At 36.4% G+C, this 17,565-nt stretch overlaps 1 long non-coding RNA gene across 1 annotated transcript; it reads right to left on the bottom strand.

Annotated features, from left to right (window-relative positions):
* Positions 1 to 438: 438 nt before the first annotated feature.
* LOC122054126 lies at positions 439 to 886 on the bottom strand. The gene is made up of 3 exons (XR_006132572.1): positions 868 to 886; positions 622 to 729; positions 439 to 512 (listed from the first exon to the last, which is right to left on the bottom strand). It is a non-coding gene; the product is annotated as an uncharacterized LOC122054126 (long non-coding RNA).
* Between the last annotated feature and the right edge of the window lie 16,679 nt (positions 887 to 17,565).

Genomic DNA, 17,565 nt, shown 5'->3' with positions numbered 1-17,565 from the left:
ATATTGAAATAAATAAATATTCACATCATCTAAATACATCTAACCATTAATCAATGATAAAGTAATTTAATCTTTATTTCGCTTATCACGACACTCACGGGACCAGATCCTCCTGGATATAAATGATTTGTATATCCCGCCTCTTGAATCATTTTACGAATCATGTTTTTTAGATTTTCTTCTCTTTGCCTACCTTCCTCGATAAATTGTTCTTCCCTCTGTCTATTTTCTTTGATAACGAGTTCCAATTTATTTTTGCTTCCAGTAATTTCTTCCTCCATCCTCTTGCTAATAGCACACATGTCTTCAATTTCTTGAGATAATTTCTTGTTCTTTTCATGAGAGCACATTTCATTGGAACTTCCATTATATGATCTTCTAAAATATTGATTACATCCAAATCTATACACCCTCCCCTTACATGGGTCGCCCACCACATCACACCATGATTTGAAATTGAATGAAGGTCGAGTAGACTGATCATCAACATTTTGTCTCTCTTTATATTGTTCCTGTCCATATTACAAGAGCTTATATTAGTTTAACAAATATAAAAACCAACAAGTAAGAATTAATATAAGCTAATAGAAAATTAATGAATAATTAATTATGTTGACTTACACTAACTCGAGCCGATTTGTTATCCACAAACTCTCCAGTACCTTGCTTTCTTTTATGCATTCGTTCAAAAATCTCAAATTCATCCACATCTCGTCCCAAATCTTTTTTCTACAATCATACATAATACATGTCAATATAAAATAAAAAAAATGAGATACATTAAATTTATATCTAAATGTCAAATATATAATAAATTTATCGAATGTGTAAATTATTGGAATAAACATGTTAGAAAAGGAGGGTTACCATTCTCTCACGGTGTGCTCCAAAAGAAATTGAACCCCCAGTATGTTTGGTAGTAGACTCATCCTTCGCTGTCATTTTATTCTTCCGTGCAATTTCACATTTGATCTTGTGATCTTCTTTATTCCAATGAATTTTAACCAAGTCATTCCATATATTAACTTCCATCCAATCAGATCCTCTACCTATCATATCTAATATGTCTGGTTTCCTTCCTAAATCTTCTTGTGCAAATGATAATGCTACTTTCTTAGCCAAATGAATGGGTGCCCTGTATCTCTCACTTGCGATAACATCAAACAATCAGACAGATTGCGATAAATTAGAAGCATATTGCTGCAGAACCATACCTTTGTTCCACACATGTTAATAGCGCCTCCAGATAAGCTTCCACTACCAACTATACTTTCACTGTCATTAACAAACATTCGCTCATCTAGCTCACCTTTAAGGATTGCATCTTCATAATCTTTCTCTAAGATAAATATACTTGACTTTAATGACTTCCTCCAAGAGGTTATCAAAATAAGTCAAGCCATCTATAACATAGAAATAACTATTATGACACGAATATTAGAAAGTGTATGAAGTAAAAGGGCAGTAAAGATGGCTTAAGACCTGTGTCGATATAAGCCAGACATTCATTCCTTGCATTTGAAGCTTCTTGTGGTTTTTTCTTCAATATGCCCACTATCAAGTTATTTGTCATTTCCATTACTCCTCGCAGTTCGCCCTCTGAGGCATCATATTTTCTGGCATAGAGAAGCTAAAAGGTTGGCTCCCTTATCTGATCGTTTAGCTGAAAATGGAATGCCATATTAGCAATCACAACTAAGATGAGGAACAGTATACAAATAATTGACTCACAATACTGGAAACAAAAAAAAGGTACAGGATGTAATTACTAAAGATTGGTGAGTCTTGAATACTAAATTTCCTGATATGCTTGGGCTAATGGAGAATAAGTATAGCCTACATGGGAAAAAATAGTAATAAGGAGCTTTGGAAGTGAAGAAAATGTTTCTACAATAAAATACACTGGCATAGAAGTTTGAAATATATGTTCCACAGACTAACCAGTATAGAAACTAGTCCATTAGTACATGCCACAAGATCCTTGAAGCGTCCAAGTGCATGTATGCAGAGAGCTAAAAATCATAGCCATCCAAATCGATGGTAGTCAGAAATATAACCCTTTTCACAAACAGAAATTGTTGAATCATGACCATTGCTTGTATCAGTTTGCATGAATAACTCTTGGTATGATGGTTTATACTTTATAGTACCTGATCCATCTCATCATGATAAGTTTACTTGAGATTATATAGTTAACATACAATAATTACAACTATGACAATCTCAATCTAGAATTAGATTATATAAGAAACAAGAACATAAAAAATCAAGTTTTGTTACTGCTTCAATTGGATGACAACTTGTATGCACAGCAAGAAAACAACAATATTAAAATATTGCTATAATAATATCTTGTTGAAAAAATAATTTTATTAATAAAACAATAAATAAAAAAAACATGACCAAGGCCACGACAGGGGAAAGACAGCAGCCAAGACGACCAAAGCAACCAATGTGGCGGTTGCCATAGTGCCAAGGTAGCAACCAATTAGGTCGTGCAAGCGACTAGCGTTGTGTGCAACAGCCACCACGCGATTAAGTCACACGAATGACCTCGATCGCATGAGTAGGACGCAACTGGTGTTGCGCGTTCTACAACAGAGAAGAAGGCTGGAAAAGAAGCAAATGAGATACCTGAGCTTTGTTGGAGTGTATACTGAAAGCCTAAGCTTTTGTAAACATTTATGTTAAATAAAGAATCACATTTGGTCAATTTATCTACATTTGTTTGTAGTTGTTCAATTAATTTATATTGTAGATAACATAGTATGTGGTGTCACATATAGAAGATGATGTTATCAGTACCTTATAAATTATAAACAGTAGCTCACGACCAAAATGGAAAGGAACAAACCATTGGGAGGTCGTAGTGTAATTAGGAATTAGTTTATCTTGACTATATAATTACACTAGTACACTTAGAGTGTATTGAGTAGGACCATTTGAGGTCGTTTCTTTTATACTGACTTTATAAAGAAACAAAGACATCGGTTATTATGGAAGTGTGTGCTCTTAATCCTAATATAATAACAAGCACATATATTTGATATTTATTTCTTTAATATCAATGGGTGAGATTTAGTTTGATGAATCAATAAGCCTGATAAGTTGGGAAATTGTATCACTTATAGTGTGTGTTGTTGATTATAGAAGGAAACTGTGTCCTAGAGATACTAGGTTGATAATGTCCTCAAGAGGAGCTCATAAGGATTGTCATGTTAAACCCTGCAGGTGGACTTAGTCCGACATGATGATAAGGTTGAGTGGTACTACTCTTGGACTAAGATATTAATTAAATGAGTTGTCAGTAACTCACTTAATTAGTGGGCATTCGATATCTTAAACACAGGGAGACTAACACACTCATAATAAGAAGGAGCCCAAAAATGTAATTTGGGATTAGTGCGGTAGTTCAATAATAGTTCTCTAGTGGAATGAATTATTATTGATAAAATTAAGTTGTGTGTTCGAGGCGAACACGGGATGCTTAATTTTATCGGGAGACCAAAACCAATTCCTCCTCTCAGTCCCTATCGTAGCCTCTTATTTATAGAGTACTATACCCACCTATACCCACCTTCTATACCCACCAATAGGGGGCCGGCCAAGCTAGCTTGGAAACCAAGCTAGGGCCGGCCTAGGTATAAAATTGGGTGGCCGGCCCTAGCTTGAACCCAAGCTAGTGGGGGCCGGCCAAATTAAATTAAAAAAGAAATTTAATTTTAATTTTTATTATGTGAAAGATATAATTTATTAAAGAGAATTAAAATTAAAATATCTCTCTTGTAAAAGATCTACAAAAGATTAAAGAAAGAGATTAGATCTCTTTCCTTATTTGTAGATTGGTGAGATATTTTATTTTCTCTTTAAAAATTATTCACATGTTGTAAAATTAAAATTATAGAAATTTCCTTTTATCAACCATGAAGAGATTTTGAAGAGAAATTTTATTTTTTTAAATTTCCGGAAACAAATTAGAAAGTTTTAATTGTTGATTGAAACTTGTCCAATTTGTTCTTCATTGATGTGGCCGACCATAAGATTTCAATTGGGGAAATTTTATTTTATTTTTCTCAATTAAATCATGTCAAGGAAATTGAGAAAATTTTATTGTAATTAAATTTCCTAATTTGCCTAGGCCAAGGAATATAAAAGAAGGGGTGAGGGTGCCTTCATGGGTGACAACCTCTATTATTTCTCTCCCTCTTTTGTTCCTTGGTGTGGCCGGCCATCCTCTCCCTCTCTTCCTCTTGTGGTGGCCGAACCTCTCTCTCTCCCTTGGAGCTCTTGTGGTGGCCGGATACTACTTGGAGAAGAAGAAGGAGGAGGAGAGAAAGCTAGCATCTCTTGGAGCTTGGTTGGTGTTTTGATTTTCTTCCTTGGTGAAGCTTCTTCTTTTGTGGCCGAACCTAGCTAGGAGGAGAAGAAGGTGGTTGGTGATTTCTCATCTCGGAAGATCGTTGCCCACACAGCGTCCGAGGTTAGAAGAGGAATACGGTAGAAGATCAAAAGGTTATTTTTCTACAAGGTATAACTAGTAATTTTACTTTCCGCATCATACTAGTTATTTATGGAAATAATACCAAATACAAGAGGCTTATGATTCTAGAATTTCGAATATGTTTTTCGATGTTGTGTTCTTTTGTTTTTTTCTTTTCCTTGTGATTTGATTGTTCTTTTCGGTTAACCTAAAGTTATTTTAGGAAATTAAATATTAGCTTTCTATAAAAGATTTTGTCTAGTCGGTGGTGGTTGCTCCCATATCCAAGAAGGCCATGTGCCTCGCCACATCAGTACTGGGAACCGATTATGGAAATTAATATTTAATGGAATTAATAACTTAAGGTGATTTGGGTCGAACGTGTTAAGTTCCGCAGGAGACCCAAGTCAAAACCTAAAAGAACGAATAGATTAAGTTTTGGATCAAACGTGTTAAGTTCCGCAGGTGATCCAAAATTTAATTTAAAAGAACACATGGTAGCTAGGAAAAGGTTCAGACCTTTGTACAAATTTTTATACAGTGTAACCTCTAGGTTTTCCGAGTAGCAATCAACAATTGGTATCAGAGCTAGGGTTTTGCCTCTGTGTATTTGGTATTAATTTAATTATGCACATGTCATACATAATTTAGGCAGGTTAATAGTAGGATGTGCTAACTTTGTGGATGCAGAATCCCACTATTATGGCTTTTAGTTATTATGTGTGTGATTGGACCCTTGGACATGTCAAGGGCATTTATATGTGTGTGCATGATTGTATTAAAATACAGCAGGAGCTGTATTTAGTTTTATTAGGATTTTATTTTTGATCTAGATACATGTACATTCCTTTTATGGAATATAGGATCAAAAATGTAAAATTCTATTTATGTCGCGGATCGAATCTTGCAAAGCGTGGAACCTTCTAAGGACCAGCGGAACTAGGAGCAAGATGGATGCGACAGCGAGACCCGGTGGCGGTGGCCAAATATGGCAGCAGCTTGGGATGACAACACACGGAGGACAACTAGAGATAAACTCCATAATAGTTGAAATTTTGATTTTCTATTTATTGCTTTTATATTGTGTTGTGTGTATGTGTTAGTTTACATGCTTAGTAGGCTAGCATAGTTAAAATTCCTCATTTATAAATAACTAAGTGGGAGAGAGATTTTTAAATAAATCCCATGGTCTCCATTACTGGTTTGTAAGTGATGCAAACAAGCTTGCGCGTTGGCTCTGAGTGCCTTCCTCCATAACGGATGAGCTTGTTTGTGGATCACTAGAACAGACTTCCATTTTGGATGACTATAGGAAGTTAATTAAGAGCGTGTGATCTTCCCCAATGGAAGGGACATAATCTTATTAATGAACTTAGTGTCAAGTAATGGTAAACACTTAGACACATCTAATAGTATCCTCCCCATCGGAGTCACTGCTATTATTTGTGTGACCAAAAGATACCAACTATTAATTTTATTTGTCAAAAAGTTAGGTTGACAAGATAATAAAATTAATGGGTTAAAACCCTCCTTTTACAAATGTTGAATTTGTATACATCCACACTAACGTGGCATACAAAATTCACGGTGTTTTGAGGTGTTGGTTAATTTAAAATAGTATTGTTTGAGGAATCAATATTATTCTAAATTTAAGAGTTCTGACAAAAAATTATTTGTGATTCTTAGGATGACTTTCAACCCACTGTCCATCATACTTCAACAGAATAGACTTACTGGACCAAACTACATAGATTGGAAAAGAAACATAGACATTGTTCTTACTGCTGAAAGCTATAAATTTGTACTGACTGAGCAATGCCCTGAAGCACCTACTGGTGAATCTACTCAAGAGGAGATTGAATATCATAGGAAATGGGTAAAAGCTGATGAGATGGCGCGGTATTACATTTTGACTTCAATGTCAAATGTATTGCAACATCAGCATCAGGATTTACCAACAGCTTATGATATTATGAACAATCTCAAGGAACTCTTTGGTCATCAGGATAGGGCTTCTAGGCAAGAAGCCATGAGAAAGATAATGACAGCCACCATGCAAGAGGGTACTCCTGTGAGGGATCATATCCTAAAAATGATGGCTTATCTAAACGAGATACAGATCCTTGGAGGAGAAATTGATGGGGAAACCCAGATCGATATGATCCTCCAAACGCTACCTAGAAGTTTTGAGCAGTTTCGCCTGAACTATAATATGAATAAGAGGGTTTATTCATTAGCGGAACTACTGACAGAACTTCAAGCAGCAGAAGGATTATTTCGTCACAATGCTCAAATTCACTATGCTGAAAATGGTTCTACTTCTAAACCGAGAGGAAAGAAGAAGAAGAAACAAGCTGGTTCAGCAAAGAAAGTGAATAAATCTCAGAGTACGGGATTTAAAGCTGGCAAGTGCTTCATCTGCAAGCAGGCAGGACATTGGAAGGCGGACTGTCCTCGTAGGAACCAAAACAAAGGTATATCTCATACTCTAGTTGTTGAAACATGTTTAGCGGTGTTATCTACCAGCACCTAGTGTGTAGATACGGGAGCCACTGATCATGTCTGCAATTCCTTGCAGGGGTTCCAGGAAACCCGACGACTATCTGAAGGAGAGATTACCGTCTACATGGGTAATGCTACTAAGGTGGCAGCTGTTGCAGTGGGAGACGTCTACTTATCTTTTGGTAGAAATAGAAATTTGATTTTAAGAAATTGTCTTTATGTACCCAGTTTTAGAAAGAATTTAATTTCAGTTTCTAAACTGTTTTTAGATGGATATTCAGTTTTTTCAGTAACGATGTAGTTATTAAAAGAAATAAAGTGATTATCTGTTCTGGTGCATTAGTTGGCAATTTGTATACTTTAAATCTAATTTCTTCCACAAAGCAAAACATGGAAATTTATAACTCATCTTCTAACTCTAATAAGAGAAAAGAACCTTCGGAAATGAACCAAGCATATCTTTGGCATCTAAGGTTTGGTCATATTAACTTAAGTAGGATTCAGAGGCTTATAGCCGATGGACTTTTGAGTTCATTTGAGTTGGAAAATTTTTCAACTTGTGAATCTTGCTTGGAAGGTAAAATAACCAAGAGGCCGTTCAAGGCCAAGGGGTATAGAGCCAAAGAAGTGTTAGAGTTGGTTCACTCTGATTTGTGTGGTCCTATGTCTGTCCAGGCAAGAGGAGGTTTTGAATATTTTGTCTCTTTCATAGACGATTATTCAAGATATGGATACATTTACCTAATGCGCCGTAAGTCCGAGTGCTTTGATAAGTTCAAAGAATACAAGGCTAATGTGGAGAAACGACTAGGTAAAAGTATCAAGACACTACGGTCAGATCGTGGTGGCGAATACCTCTTAGGAGAGTTTAGGAATTACTTATCAGAGGCCGGGATTCAATCCCAATTGTCTGCACCTGGAACACCCCAACAGAATGGTGTAGCAGAGCGAAGGAATAGGACTCTTATGGAGATGGTTAGATCGATGATGAGTTATTCAGAATTACCAAATTTGTTTTGGGGATATGCTCTGGAAACAGCAGTATACGTTCTGAACTTAGTACCTTCTAAATCAGTTTCTTCTACTCCCATAGAATTGTGGAATGGACGAAAGCCCAGTCTAAGACATATTCGGATTTGGGGTAGTCCAGCACATGTGCTGAAACCAGATGCTGATAAGTTAGAATCCCGTACAGAAGTTCGCGTGTTTGTAGGATATCTCAAAGGAACGAAAGGTGGTTTATTTTATAGTCCTAAAGACCAGAAGGTCATTGTTAGCATCAATGCCCAGTTTTTAGAAGAAGACTATATAATGGATCACAAGCCCAGTAGCAAAGTTGTTTTAGAAGAACTTAGAGTGGACATGTCTACTTCAGTACCAACAGTACAAGATGAAGTACCACAAGAGACTGCAACACGTGTCACACATGATACACAACCACAGACAGTGCCTCGTCATAGTGGGAGGGTTGTAAGGCAGCCTGAAAGATTCATGTTTTTGGGAGAGTCTTCGGACTTGATCCCGGGTAAACATGAACCTGATCCACGAACATACGACGAAGTACTCCAAGATATAGATGCAGCATCTTGGCAAAAGGCAATGAATTCTGAAATAGAGTCTATGTACTCTAATAAGGTCTGGGAGCTTGTAGAACCACCTAATGGTGTAAAAGCCGTTGGATGCAAGTGGATCTACAAAAGGAAAAGAGGGACAGACGGGAAGGTAGAGACCTTCAAAGCTAGGCTTGTTGCGAAAGGGTACACTCAGAAAGAGGGAATCGATTATGAGGAGACCTTTTCACCGGTAGCCATGCTTAAGTCTATCCGGATACTCTTATCCATTGCTGCTCATATGGATTATGAGATTTGGCAAATGGATGTCAAGACAGCTTTCCTTAATGGAAGTCTTGAAGAGAACATTCATATGAAGCAACCAGAAGGGTTCATTGAAAAAGACAAAGAGCATCTAGTGTGCAAGCTCAATCGGTCCATTTATGGACTGAAGCAAGCTTCAAGGTCTTGGAACATCCGGTTTAATGAAGTAATCCAGTCGTATGGATTTATTCAGTGTCCGGATGAGTCTTGTGTATACAAGAAGTGTAACGGAAACGTGGTGGTATTTCTTGTACTATACGTAGATGATATTTTGTTAATTGGCAACAATGTCAAGGTATTATCAGACGTAAGGGTATGGTTGTCCAAACAATTTGATATGAAGGACTTAGGAGAGTGTGCACACATTCTTGGGATCAAAGTGATAAGGGATCGCAAGAAAAGAATGTTGTCATCCCAAGCTTCATATATAGATACAATCCTTGCTCGTTTTAGTATGCAGGATTCCAAGAAAGGTTTCTTACCTTTTAGGCATGGAATAGCTCTATCTAAAGAGATGTCTCCGAAGACATCAAAGGAGATAGAAGACATGAAAGCAGTTCCTTATGCTTCGGCTGTAGGAAGCCTTATGTATGCAATGCTATGTACGAGACCTGATATTTATTTTGCCGTGGGCATGGTCAGCAGATATCAGAGTAACCCTAGACAAGGACATTGGACTGCGGTAAAGCATATATTAAAGTACCTCAGAAGGACTAGAGATTATATGCTAATTTACCAAGCAGACGATTTGCTCCCTGTGGGTTACACGGATTCAGATTTCCAATCAGATAGGGACAATAGTAAGTCTACATCAGGCTATGTGTTTACTTTAGGAGGTGGAGCCATTTCATGGAGGAGTGTTAAGCAGAAATGCGTATCGGACTCAACCATGGAAGCTGAGTATGTAGCAGCCTATGAGACAGCTAAAGAAGCAGTATGGACTTAGATGTGATTCCTGGTTTGCCCAAAATTATCACAATTTATTGTGATAATAGCGGTGCAGTTGCAAACTCGAAGGAACCACGAGCTCATAAGGCAAGTAAACATATAGAGCGCAAGTACCACCTGATACGAGATATCATGAAGCGAGGAGAAGTTGTCATCGCCAAGATTGCATCAGCAGATAACCTGGCAAATCCTTTCACTAAGGCCCTTCCGGCGAAAGCTTTTGATCGGCATGTGGAGGGAATGGGAATCAGATGTATGGTAGAAGATATGGCAGCTTAGTCATTAGTATAAGTGAGAGATTATTGGAGTGTATACTGAAAGCCTAAGCTTTTGTAAACATTTATGTTAAATAAAGAATCACATTTGGTCAATTTATCTACATTTGTTTGTAGTTGTTCAATTAATTTATATTGTAGATAACATAGTATGCGGTGTCACATATAGAAGATGATGTTATCAGTACCTTATAAATTATAAACAGTAGCTCACGACCAAAATGGAAAGGAACAAACCATTGAGAGGTCGTAGTGTAATTAGGAATTAGTTTATCTTGACTATATAATTACACTAGTACACTTAGAGTGTATTGAGTAGGACCATTTGAGGTCGTTTCTTTTATACTGACTTTATAAAGAAACAAAGACCTCGGTTATTATGGAAGTGTGTGCTCTTAATCCTAATATAATAACAAGCACATATATTTGATATTTATTTCTTTAATTTATCAATGGGTGAGATTATTTCAATGAATCAATAAGTCTGATAAGTTGGGAAATTGTATCACTTATAGTGTGTGTTGTTGATTATAGAAGGAAACTGTGTCCTAGAGATACTAGGTTGATAATGTCCTCAAGAGGAGCTCATAAGGATTGTCATGTTAAACCCTGCAGGTGGACTTAGTCTGACATGACGATAAGGTTGAGTGGTACTACTCTTGGACTAAGATATTAATTAAATGAGTTGTCAGTAACTCACTTAATTAGTGGGCATTCGATATCTTAAACACAGGGAGACTAACACACTCATAATAAGAAGGAGCCCAAAAATGTAATTTAGGATTGGTGCGGTAGTTCAATAATAGTTCTCTAGTGGAATGAATTATTATTGATAAAATTAAGTTGTGTGTTCGGGGCGAACACGGGATGCTTAATTTTATCGGGAGACCAAAACCAATTCCTCCTCTCGGTCCCTATCGTAGCCTCTTATTTATAGAGTACTATACCCACCTATACCCACCTTCTATACCCACCAATAAGGGGTCGGCCAAGCTAGCTTGGGAACCAAGCTAGGGTCGGCCTAGGTATAAGATTGGGTGGTCGGCCCTAGCTTGAACCCAAGCTAGTGGGGGCCGGCCAAATTAAATTAAAAAAAAATTTAATTTTAATTTTTATTATGTGGAAGATATAATTTATTAAAGAGAATTAAAATTAAAATATCTCTCTTGTAAAAGATCTACAAAAGATTAAAGAAAGAGATTAGATCTCTTTCCTTATTTGTAGATTGGTGAGATATTTTATTTTCTCTTTAAAAATTATTCACATGTTGTAAAATTAAAATTATAGAAATTTCCTTTTATCAACCATGAAGAGATTTTGAAGAGAAATTTTATTTTTTTAAATTTCCGGAAACAAATTAGGAAGTTTTAATTGTTGATTGAAACTTGTCCAATTTGTTCTTCATTGATGTGGCCGGCCATAAGATTTCAATTGGGGAAATTTTATTTTATTTTTTTCAATTAAATCATGTCAAGAAAATTGAGGAAATTTTATTGTAATTAAATTTCCTAATTTGCCTAGGCCAAGGAATATAAAAGAAGGGGTGAGGGTGCCTTCATGGGTGACAACCTCTATTATTTCTCTCCCTCTTTTGTTCCTTGGTGTGGCCGGCCATCCTCTCCCTCTCTTCCTCTTGTGGTGGCCGAACCTCTCTCTCTCCCTTGGAGCTCTTGTGGTGGCCGGATACTACTTGGAGAAGAAGAAGAAGGAGGAGAGAAAGCTAGCATCTCTTGGAGCTTGGTTGGTGTTTTGATTTTCTTCCTTGGTGAAGCTTCTTCTTTTGTGGCCGAACCTAGCTAGGAGGAGAAGAAGGTGGTTGGTGATTTCTCATCTCGGAAGATCGTTGCCCACACAGCGTCCGAGGTTAGAAGAGGAATACGGTAGAAGATCAAGAGGTTATTTTTCTACAAGGTATAACTAGTAATTTTACTTTCCGCATCATACTAGTTATTTATGGAAATAATATCAAATACAAGAGGCTTATGATTCTAGAATTTCGAATATGTTTTTCGATGTTGTGTTCTTTTGTTTTTTTCTTTTCCTTGTGATTTGATTGTTCTTTTCGGTTAACCTAAAGTTATTTTAGGAAATTAAATATTAGCTTTCTATAAAAGGTTTTGTCTAGTCGGTGGTGGTTGCTCCCATATCCAAGAAGGCCATGTGCCTCGCCACATCAGTACTGGGAACCGATTATGGAAATTAATATTTAATGGAATTAATAACTTAAGGTGATTTGGGTCGAACGTGTTAAGTTCCGCAGGAGACCCAAGTCAAAACCTAAAAGAACGAATAGATTAAGTTTTGGATCAAACGTGTTAAGTTCCGCAGGTGATCCAAAATTTAATTTAAAAGAACACATGGTAACTAGGAAAAGGTTCAGACCTTTGTACAAATTTTTGTACAGTGGAACCTCTAGGTTTTCCGAGTAGCAACCAACAAGCTTAAGCTTGTTCGGTGGATCGTGGAAAGAACGCCGGAGAAGAAGATCACGTGCGCCTTAAGCCGGAGGGTTGCGCGCCTTAGAGTCGTGCATGGTTTGGAGCCAAAGAAGAAGATCACTTGCCCCTTAAGTCAGAGCCATGCCTGTCTTAAAGCCGTGCTTGATTTGCGACCGGAGAAGAAGATCGCGTGCAAGCCGAAGGAGAAATCGCGTGCGTGCAGCTGGAGAAGAAATCGTCGTGTGCGCTGACGAAGTAGAAAACGCGAGTGCGGGATTTGGGAGAGAAACGCTCAAATAGGGTTTAGACTTTTTTATTATTTAAAATAAAATATATTTATAATTACTTAATAATTTATTTCTCATATTATATACTTTATAAACAGATTTATTTTCTGTTTAAAACAACTTTAAACAGATTTACAAACAAAACTAGTTTCGTATCAAATTTAGTTGCTAATTCGTATTTATTTTTGTTTATAAAAATTAATTTATTTCTCATATTATATACTTTATAAACAGATTTATTTTCTGTTTAAAACAACTTTAAACAGATTTACAAACAAAAACTAGTTTCGTATCAAATTTCGTTGCTAATTCGTATTTATTTTTTTAATAAAAATTAATTTTCGTATCAAATTTCGTTGCAAAAAAGAAATACACATGCACTTCTTAACAGAGAGAATGATCAGTGCCACGCATCAGCCATTGTGATAAAATGGAGAACTAAGGATAAAGGATTACCTTTATAAGATATGATTCTTAAGAACAATGTGCCTAGTATTAATAAACATCTCCATTAAACTAAGTCATCTTATAGGAAATCCCTGCAGTTTAAGCAATCTAAACAATCACATCTTTTCTTTCTTACCGACAAAAAGAAACAAAGAAAATTGAAATTTTGAGACTGAAGTCCCTTGTCATATTTGCTCCTATTTTGTAGGCACAAGAGTTAGATAGGCCTAATTCAATCTAACAAACGAAATATATCCCTCAAAGAACTACTGAAAAATTCTAAAGAGGTCTTCCTTTAGCCAGGAGAATTCAATTTCCTACACTTGTCACGGATATTTCAATTTTCCTCATGAAAATGGCTCTGCTAGACTACTCAGTTCTAAGTCTTTCTTAAAGAATAATTCTGCATGAATTACAATGTCAGAATGACATGCCACCCTAAATTGGCAGCATGTTAGGTTGATTAAGACAAAGTATGGTTGATATTTATCTGCAAGTTTTTAGATATGCTACTGTCAAGGCCCTACACAGGCATGGGCAAGAAAGACGAGGGAATTTAAAAAAAAAAAAACTTGTAAAATCATATCAAAGGGATACTCCTACTCTGATTATTCTTATCTATTCGAAACTGAATAATTTCCAATTTATTTAAGCTTTACCATTTTTCAGTTTGAAACAAAAATCATCCTAATTCCAATAATTTTTTTACCTGTGCTCATTTTTTAGATTGTTGATGGTGAAGCGAGGAAGATTTTTTCCTCAAATAAAGTGAATTGTTTCATTGAAAATGTTCAACTTTTGTAGTTTGAAAATTTCAAATGTAGATTGAACGATATGGAAGCTCTTCTTCTGCCTCAATCACTCCATTGTTAAGCATCCTAGCTAATTCTCCACCTATCTATCCTTTGCTAAGCATTCATTGTAGATTGCTCAGGCTCAGAAAGTGCTAATACTGCTATGACAAAGGTAGAGAAAGGCATAAACTTGAAACTGCCAAATAAACCAATTGAAGAAGTTGCACCAACTCAAACAAGAGTCACCTTCCTCTCCGTGATTTAAGTTGCATGTTTCCTTTGTTTCCTCTGATACAACATATTGCAACCTTAAGTGTTGCTGATCACTATTGTGAATACAGGCACTAGACCATGCTGATGTGAGCACTTCTACTACCAACATATTCCTTGAATTCCACATTAGTAGTTCTATATAGTCCTATGTAATGATTATCTCATTGAATGATGCAAAACAATGTTAATTCTATAAATAGGATAAAATTTATCTGGCAAAGTCCTATGAATATTTAATTTTTTTTATATTTTAAAATTTTGAGTATGGCTCGAAATGTGATTGAGCCGTGCACGATTCATTCCGTGAACACCTCATGTCCATCTCGCTCGGCTCATGGAATGAACCACCCCCATCCAATCGAACTTGTCGGGCATGAATCAAATTGGAGTTGGAGAATGGAGGCCCTGCCCAATTTATACTCTGTTAGTGACTTATTTCAAAGTTGTGGTATCCTATTGTTGTCCTGGTTATTTAATTATGACAACTCCTACAAGGTTTGATGAATAACTGAAACAGTATGTTGCTTTGGCTTGATTGATCTTTACAAAGTAACTTAGCTCTGAAGTTCAATGTTGTCATACAAATTTGCCTTCGGCATATCATACAAAAACAGAGTTAAATGCAGCAGTTGTCTCAGAAGTTACAACTTGAGATAGCGAGCGATAAGTGACTAGTTCCCACAAAGTGATCTATTTAAAGGTGAAGAACTGATCCACATGTAATGTTTCAGTTTTTTTGTCCATTTGTCTGATACAACAGTGTGTGTTCGGAGGTGGCATGTTTGTTTGATTGAATGAGACAAACTAGAGGTGAGAGCCATCTGCAGTCGCTGTACGTGCCACTGTTGTTGAGGCCCTACGCAGGTATGGGCATGCCATTTGAGAGAAAAGAGACAATTGAAAATCACACTCGGAAAGCAGCCTTGTGGGCTTCTTTCCTTTGAGGAACTGTGTGTTCCAGAATGGTTTCGTTACGCCACTATTCATGCATCGTTTGTAAGCTTGTAGAGTACTCACTGCTGTGGCTAAGAGCAAACCACTGCTAGCCTCGGCCTCTGTTATGGCATCGAGTCATCATAAAATAATAATAAGAATGAGATAAGATTGGCATGCCGGTTTTCGGGAGTGGACATTGACATTGCACTGGTGGGCTTCTGTTCTCTCACGCTGGCTGGATCTTGGAGAGTTCTGAGAGCAACTTTACGTTACCCAATTGACCAATCGATAGATTGCTGACAGAAAGAGAGTTGGCCTCATCCCGATTCTTTTCTTGTTATTGGATTATTTTGTTCACTTATCTCAAACCTTTCATATCCCGATTCTTCACAATCACGTGAACCATTCTAGTAACAGCGTTCCTCGAGAATGTCCATCACTTCCCTTTTGTTCCTGTCAAACTTCTCTCGACCATAATTTCGAGAATTTATCAAAAGACATAGATAGAGTTTTAAATTTATCAAAAGACGTATGTGACTTTGGTATTTATCAAAGAACGCATTTTTTTAAATACATTTTTTATTTTATCCTCCTGACAATTTGACATTTTCTATCGTTTTCTTTTCTTCATTATATTTCTCTCTCCTCTTTTTTTATCAACAGAACATATGGACAACATTAGTCAAATTTTTCATAACATTTTAATACATTTAAAGAAGCAAAAATAAACAACGAATAGCATATTTGAACTCCTTGTAATTTCAGAAATCCACTAGAACTAAAATGAGTGCAATCGGAGCTCTCTAGGTTGATCAGTGAGTTTCAGTCAAAATCCACTGATGTACCTAAAGAGCTCTGATTGCACCCATTTCAGTTTCTATGGATTTCTAAAATTATAAGGAGTTCAAATATGGTGTCCATTATTTATTTTGACTTTTCATAGATGTTAATATGCAAAATCAAAGAATCGGCAAAAAAGGGGTCTGATATGGAATGATATCAGGCCTAACGTGGGCTTTTTTATCGATTCTTTGATTTTATATATTAATATCTATTAAAAGTCGAAATAAATAATGGACACAATATTTGAACTCCTTGCAACATCAGAAATCCATAGAAACTGAAATGGGTTCAATTGGAGCTCTTTAGGTCCATCAGTGGATTTTGGTTGGGCCTGATATGGAATATATCAGGCCCACGTTGAGCCTGATATGAGTCCATATCAGGCCCAACGTGGATTTTTTTTATCGATTCTTTGATTTTATATATTAATATATATTAAAAGTCGAAATAAATAATGAACATCATATTTGAACTCCTTGCAACATCAGAAATCCATAGGAACTGAAATGGGTTCAATCGGAGCTCTCTAGGTCCATCAGTGGATTTTGGTATTGAACTCATTTCAGTTCCTATGGATTTCTAAAATTGTAAGGAATTCAAATATGTTATTCGTTGTTTATTTTTGTTTCTTCAAATATATTAAAATGTTATGAAAAAATTATCCATATGTTTTGCTGATAAAAAAAAAAAAGAGAAATATAGTGAAGAAAAGAAAACGATAGAAAAAATCAAATTATCAGAGGATAAAATAAGAAATACACTTAAAAAAGTATGATAAATATCAAAATAATATATATTTTTTTGATAAATTTAAATCTCTATCTACCCCTTTTGATAAATTACAGTAATTCAAAAGCATCAACAACCATAAAATGTTCAAGTTTGTTGCGTCTTACACTTGAATGGAGTGCATTTGCCGAGCACCGATGTAGCCATCAACGCACTGTGCGCTCGTTTTAGGAAACAAGTGTTGCGTGGTTCTTCCCCTCGTACTCATCCTGCATGCTCGATCACTTGGCTCAGAACAACACACGTAGTGCCTCAATCATTTATGAAACCACGGCTACTTTTAAAACAAATATATAATCTCCACTCCACGTCTACCGTATTTGTTTGTATGTGCATCTCGCAAGCAAGAAAACAATGGCAGCAATGTGTAGAAGGTAGTAGAATTTTCAACTAAACGATGCCAACAAAAGCTTAAAAGCGATGCTACGTGCTACAAGTCAAGCAACATCCATATCCACTGGAGTTGCGTATGTGGACAGCCAAAATGAGCCTTAATGATGTTGAGCGTGCCGGATGGAGATTTAGAGGTCAAAAATAAGGGAAAAGGTTTACCAAAAAGAATGGTGGTAATGGTCAAGGGAATTCGCTTCCAGTTTGGAATGCAAATCAGCTTGTTTGCTACTGTGCACATGTTTGGAAGGCATACGCATCTACCAACCTGCAAAAGAACAAATAACGA

Source organism: Zingiber officinale, chromosome 3A, assembly GCF_018446385.1.
Source record: "Zingiber officinale cultivar Zhangliang chromosome 3A, Zo_v1.1, whole genome shotgun sequence".
Lineage (NCBI taxonomy): Eukaryota > Viridiplantae > Streptophyta > Magnoliopsida > Zingiberales > Zingiberaceae > Zingiber > Zingiber officinale.
Note: the sequence above shows the minus strand (reverse complement) of the source record. Positions and strands in the feature narration are given on the sequence as shown.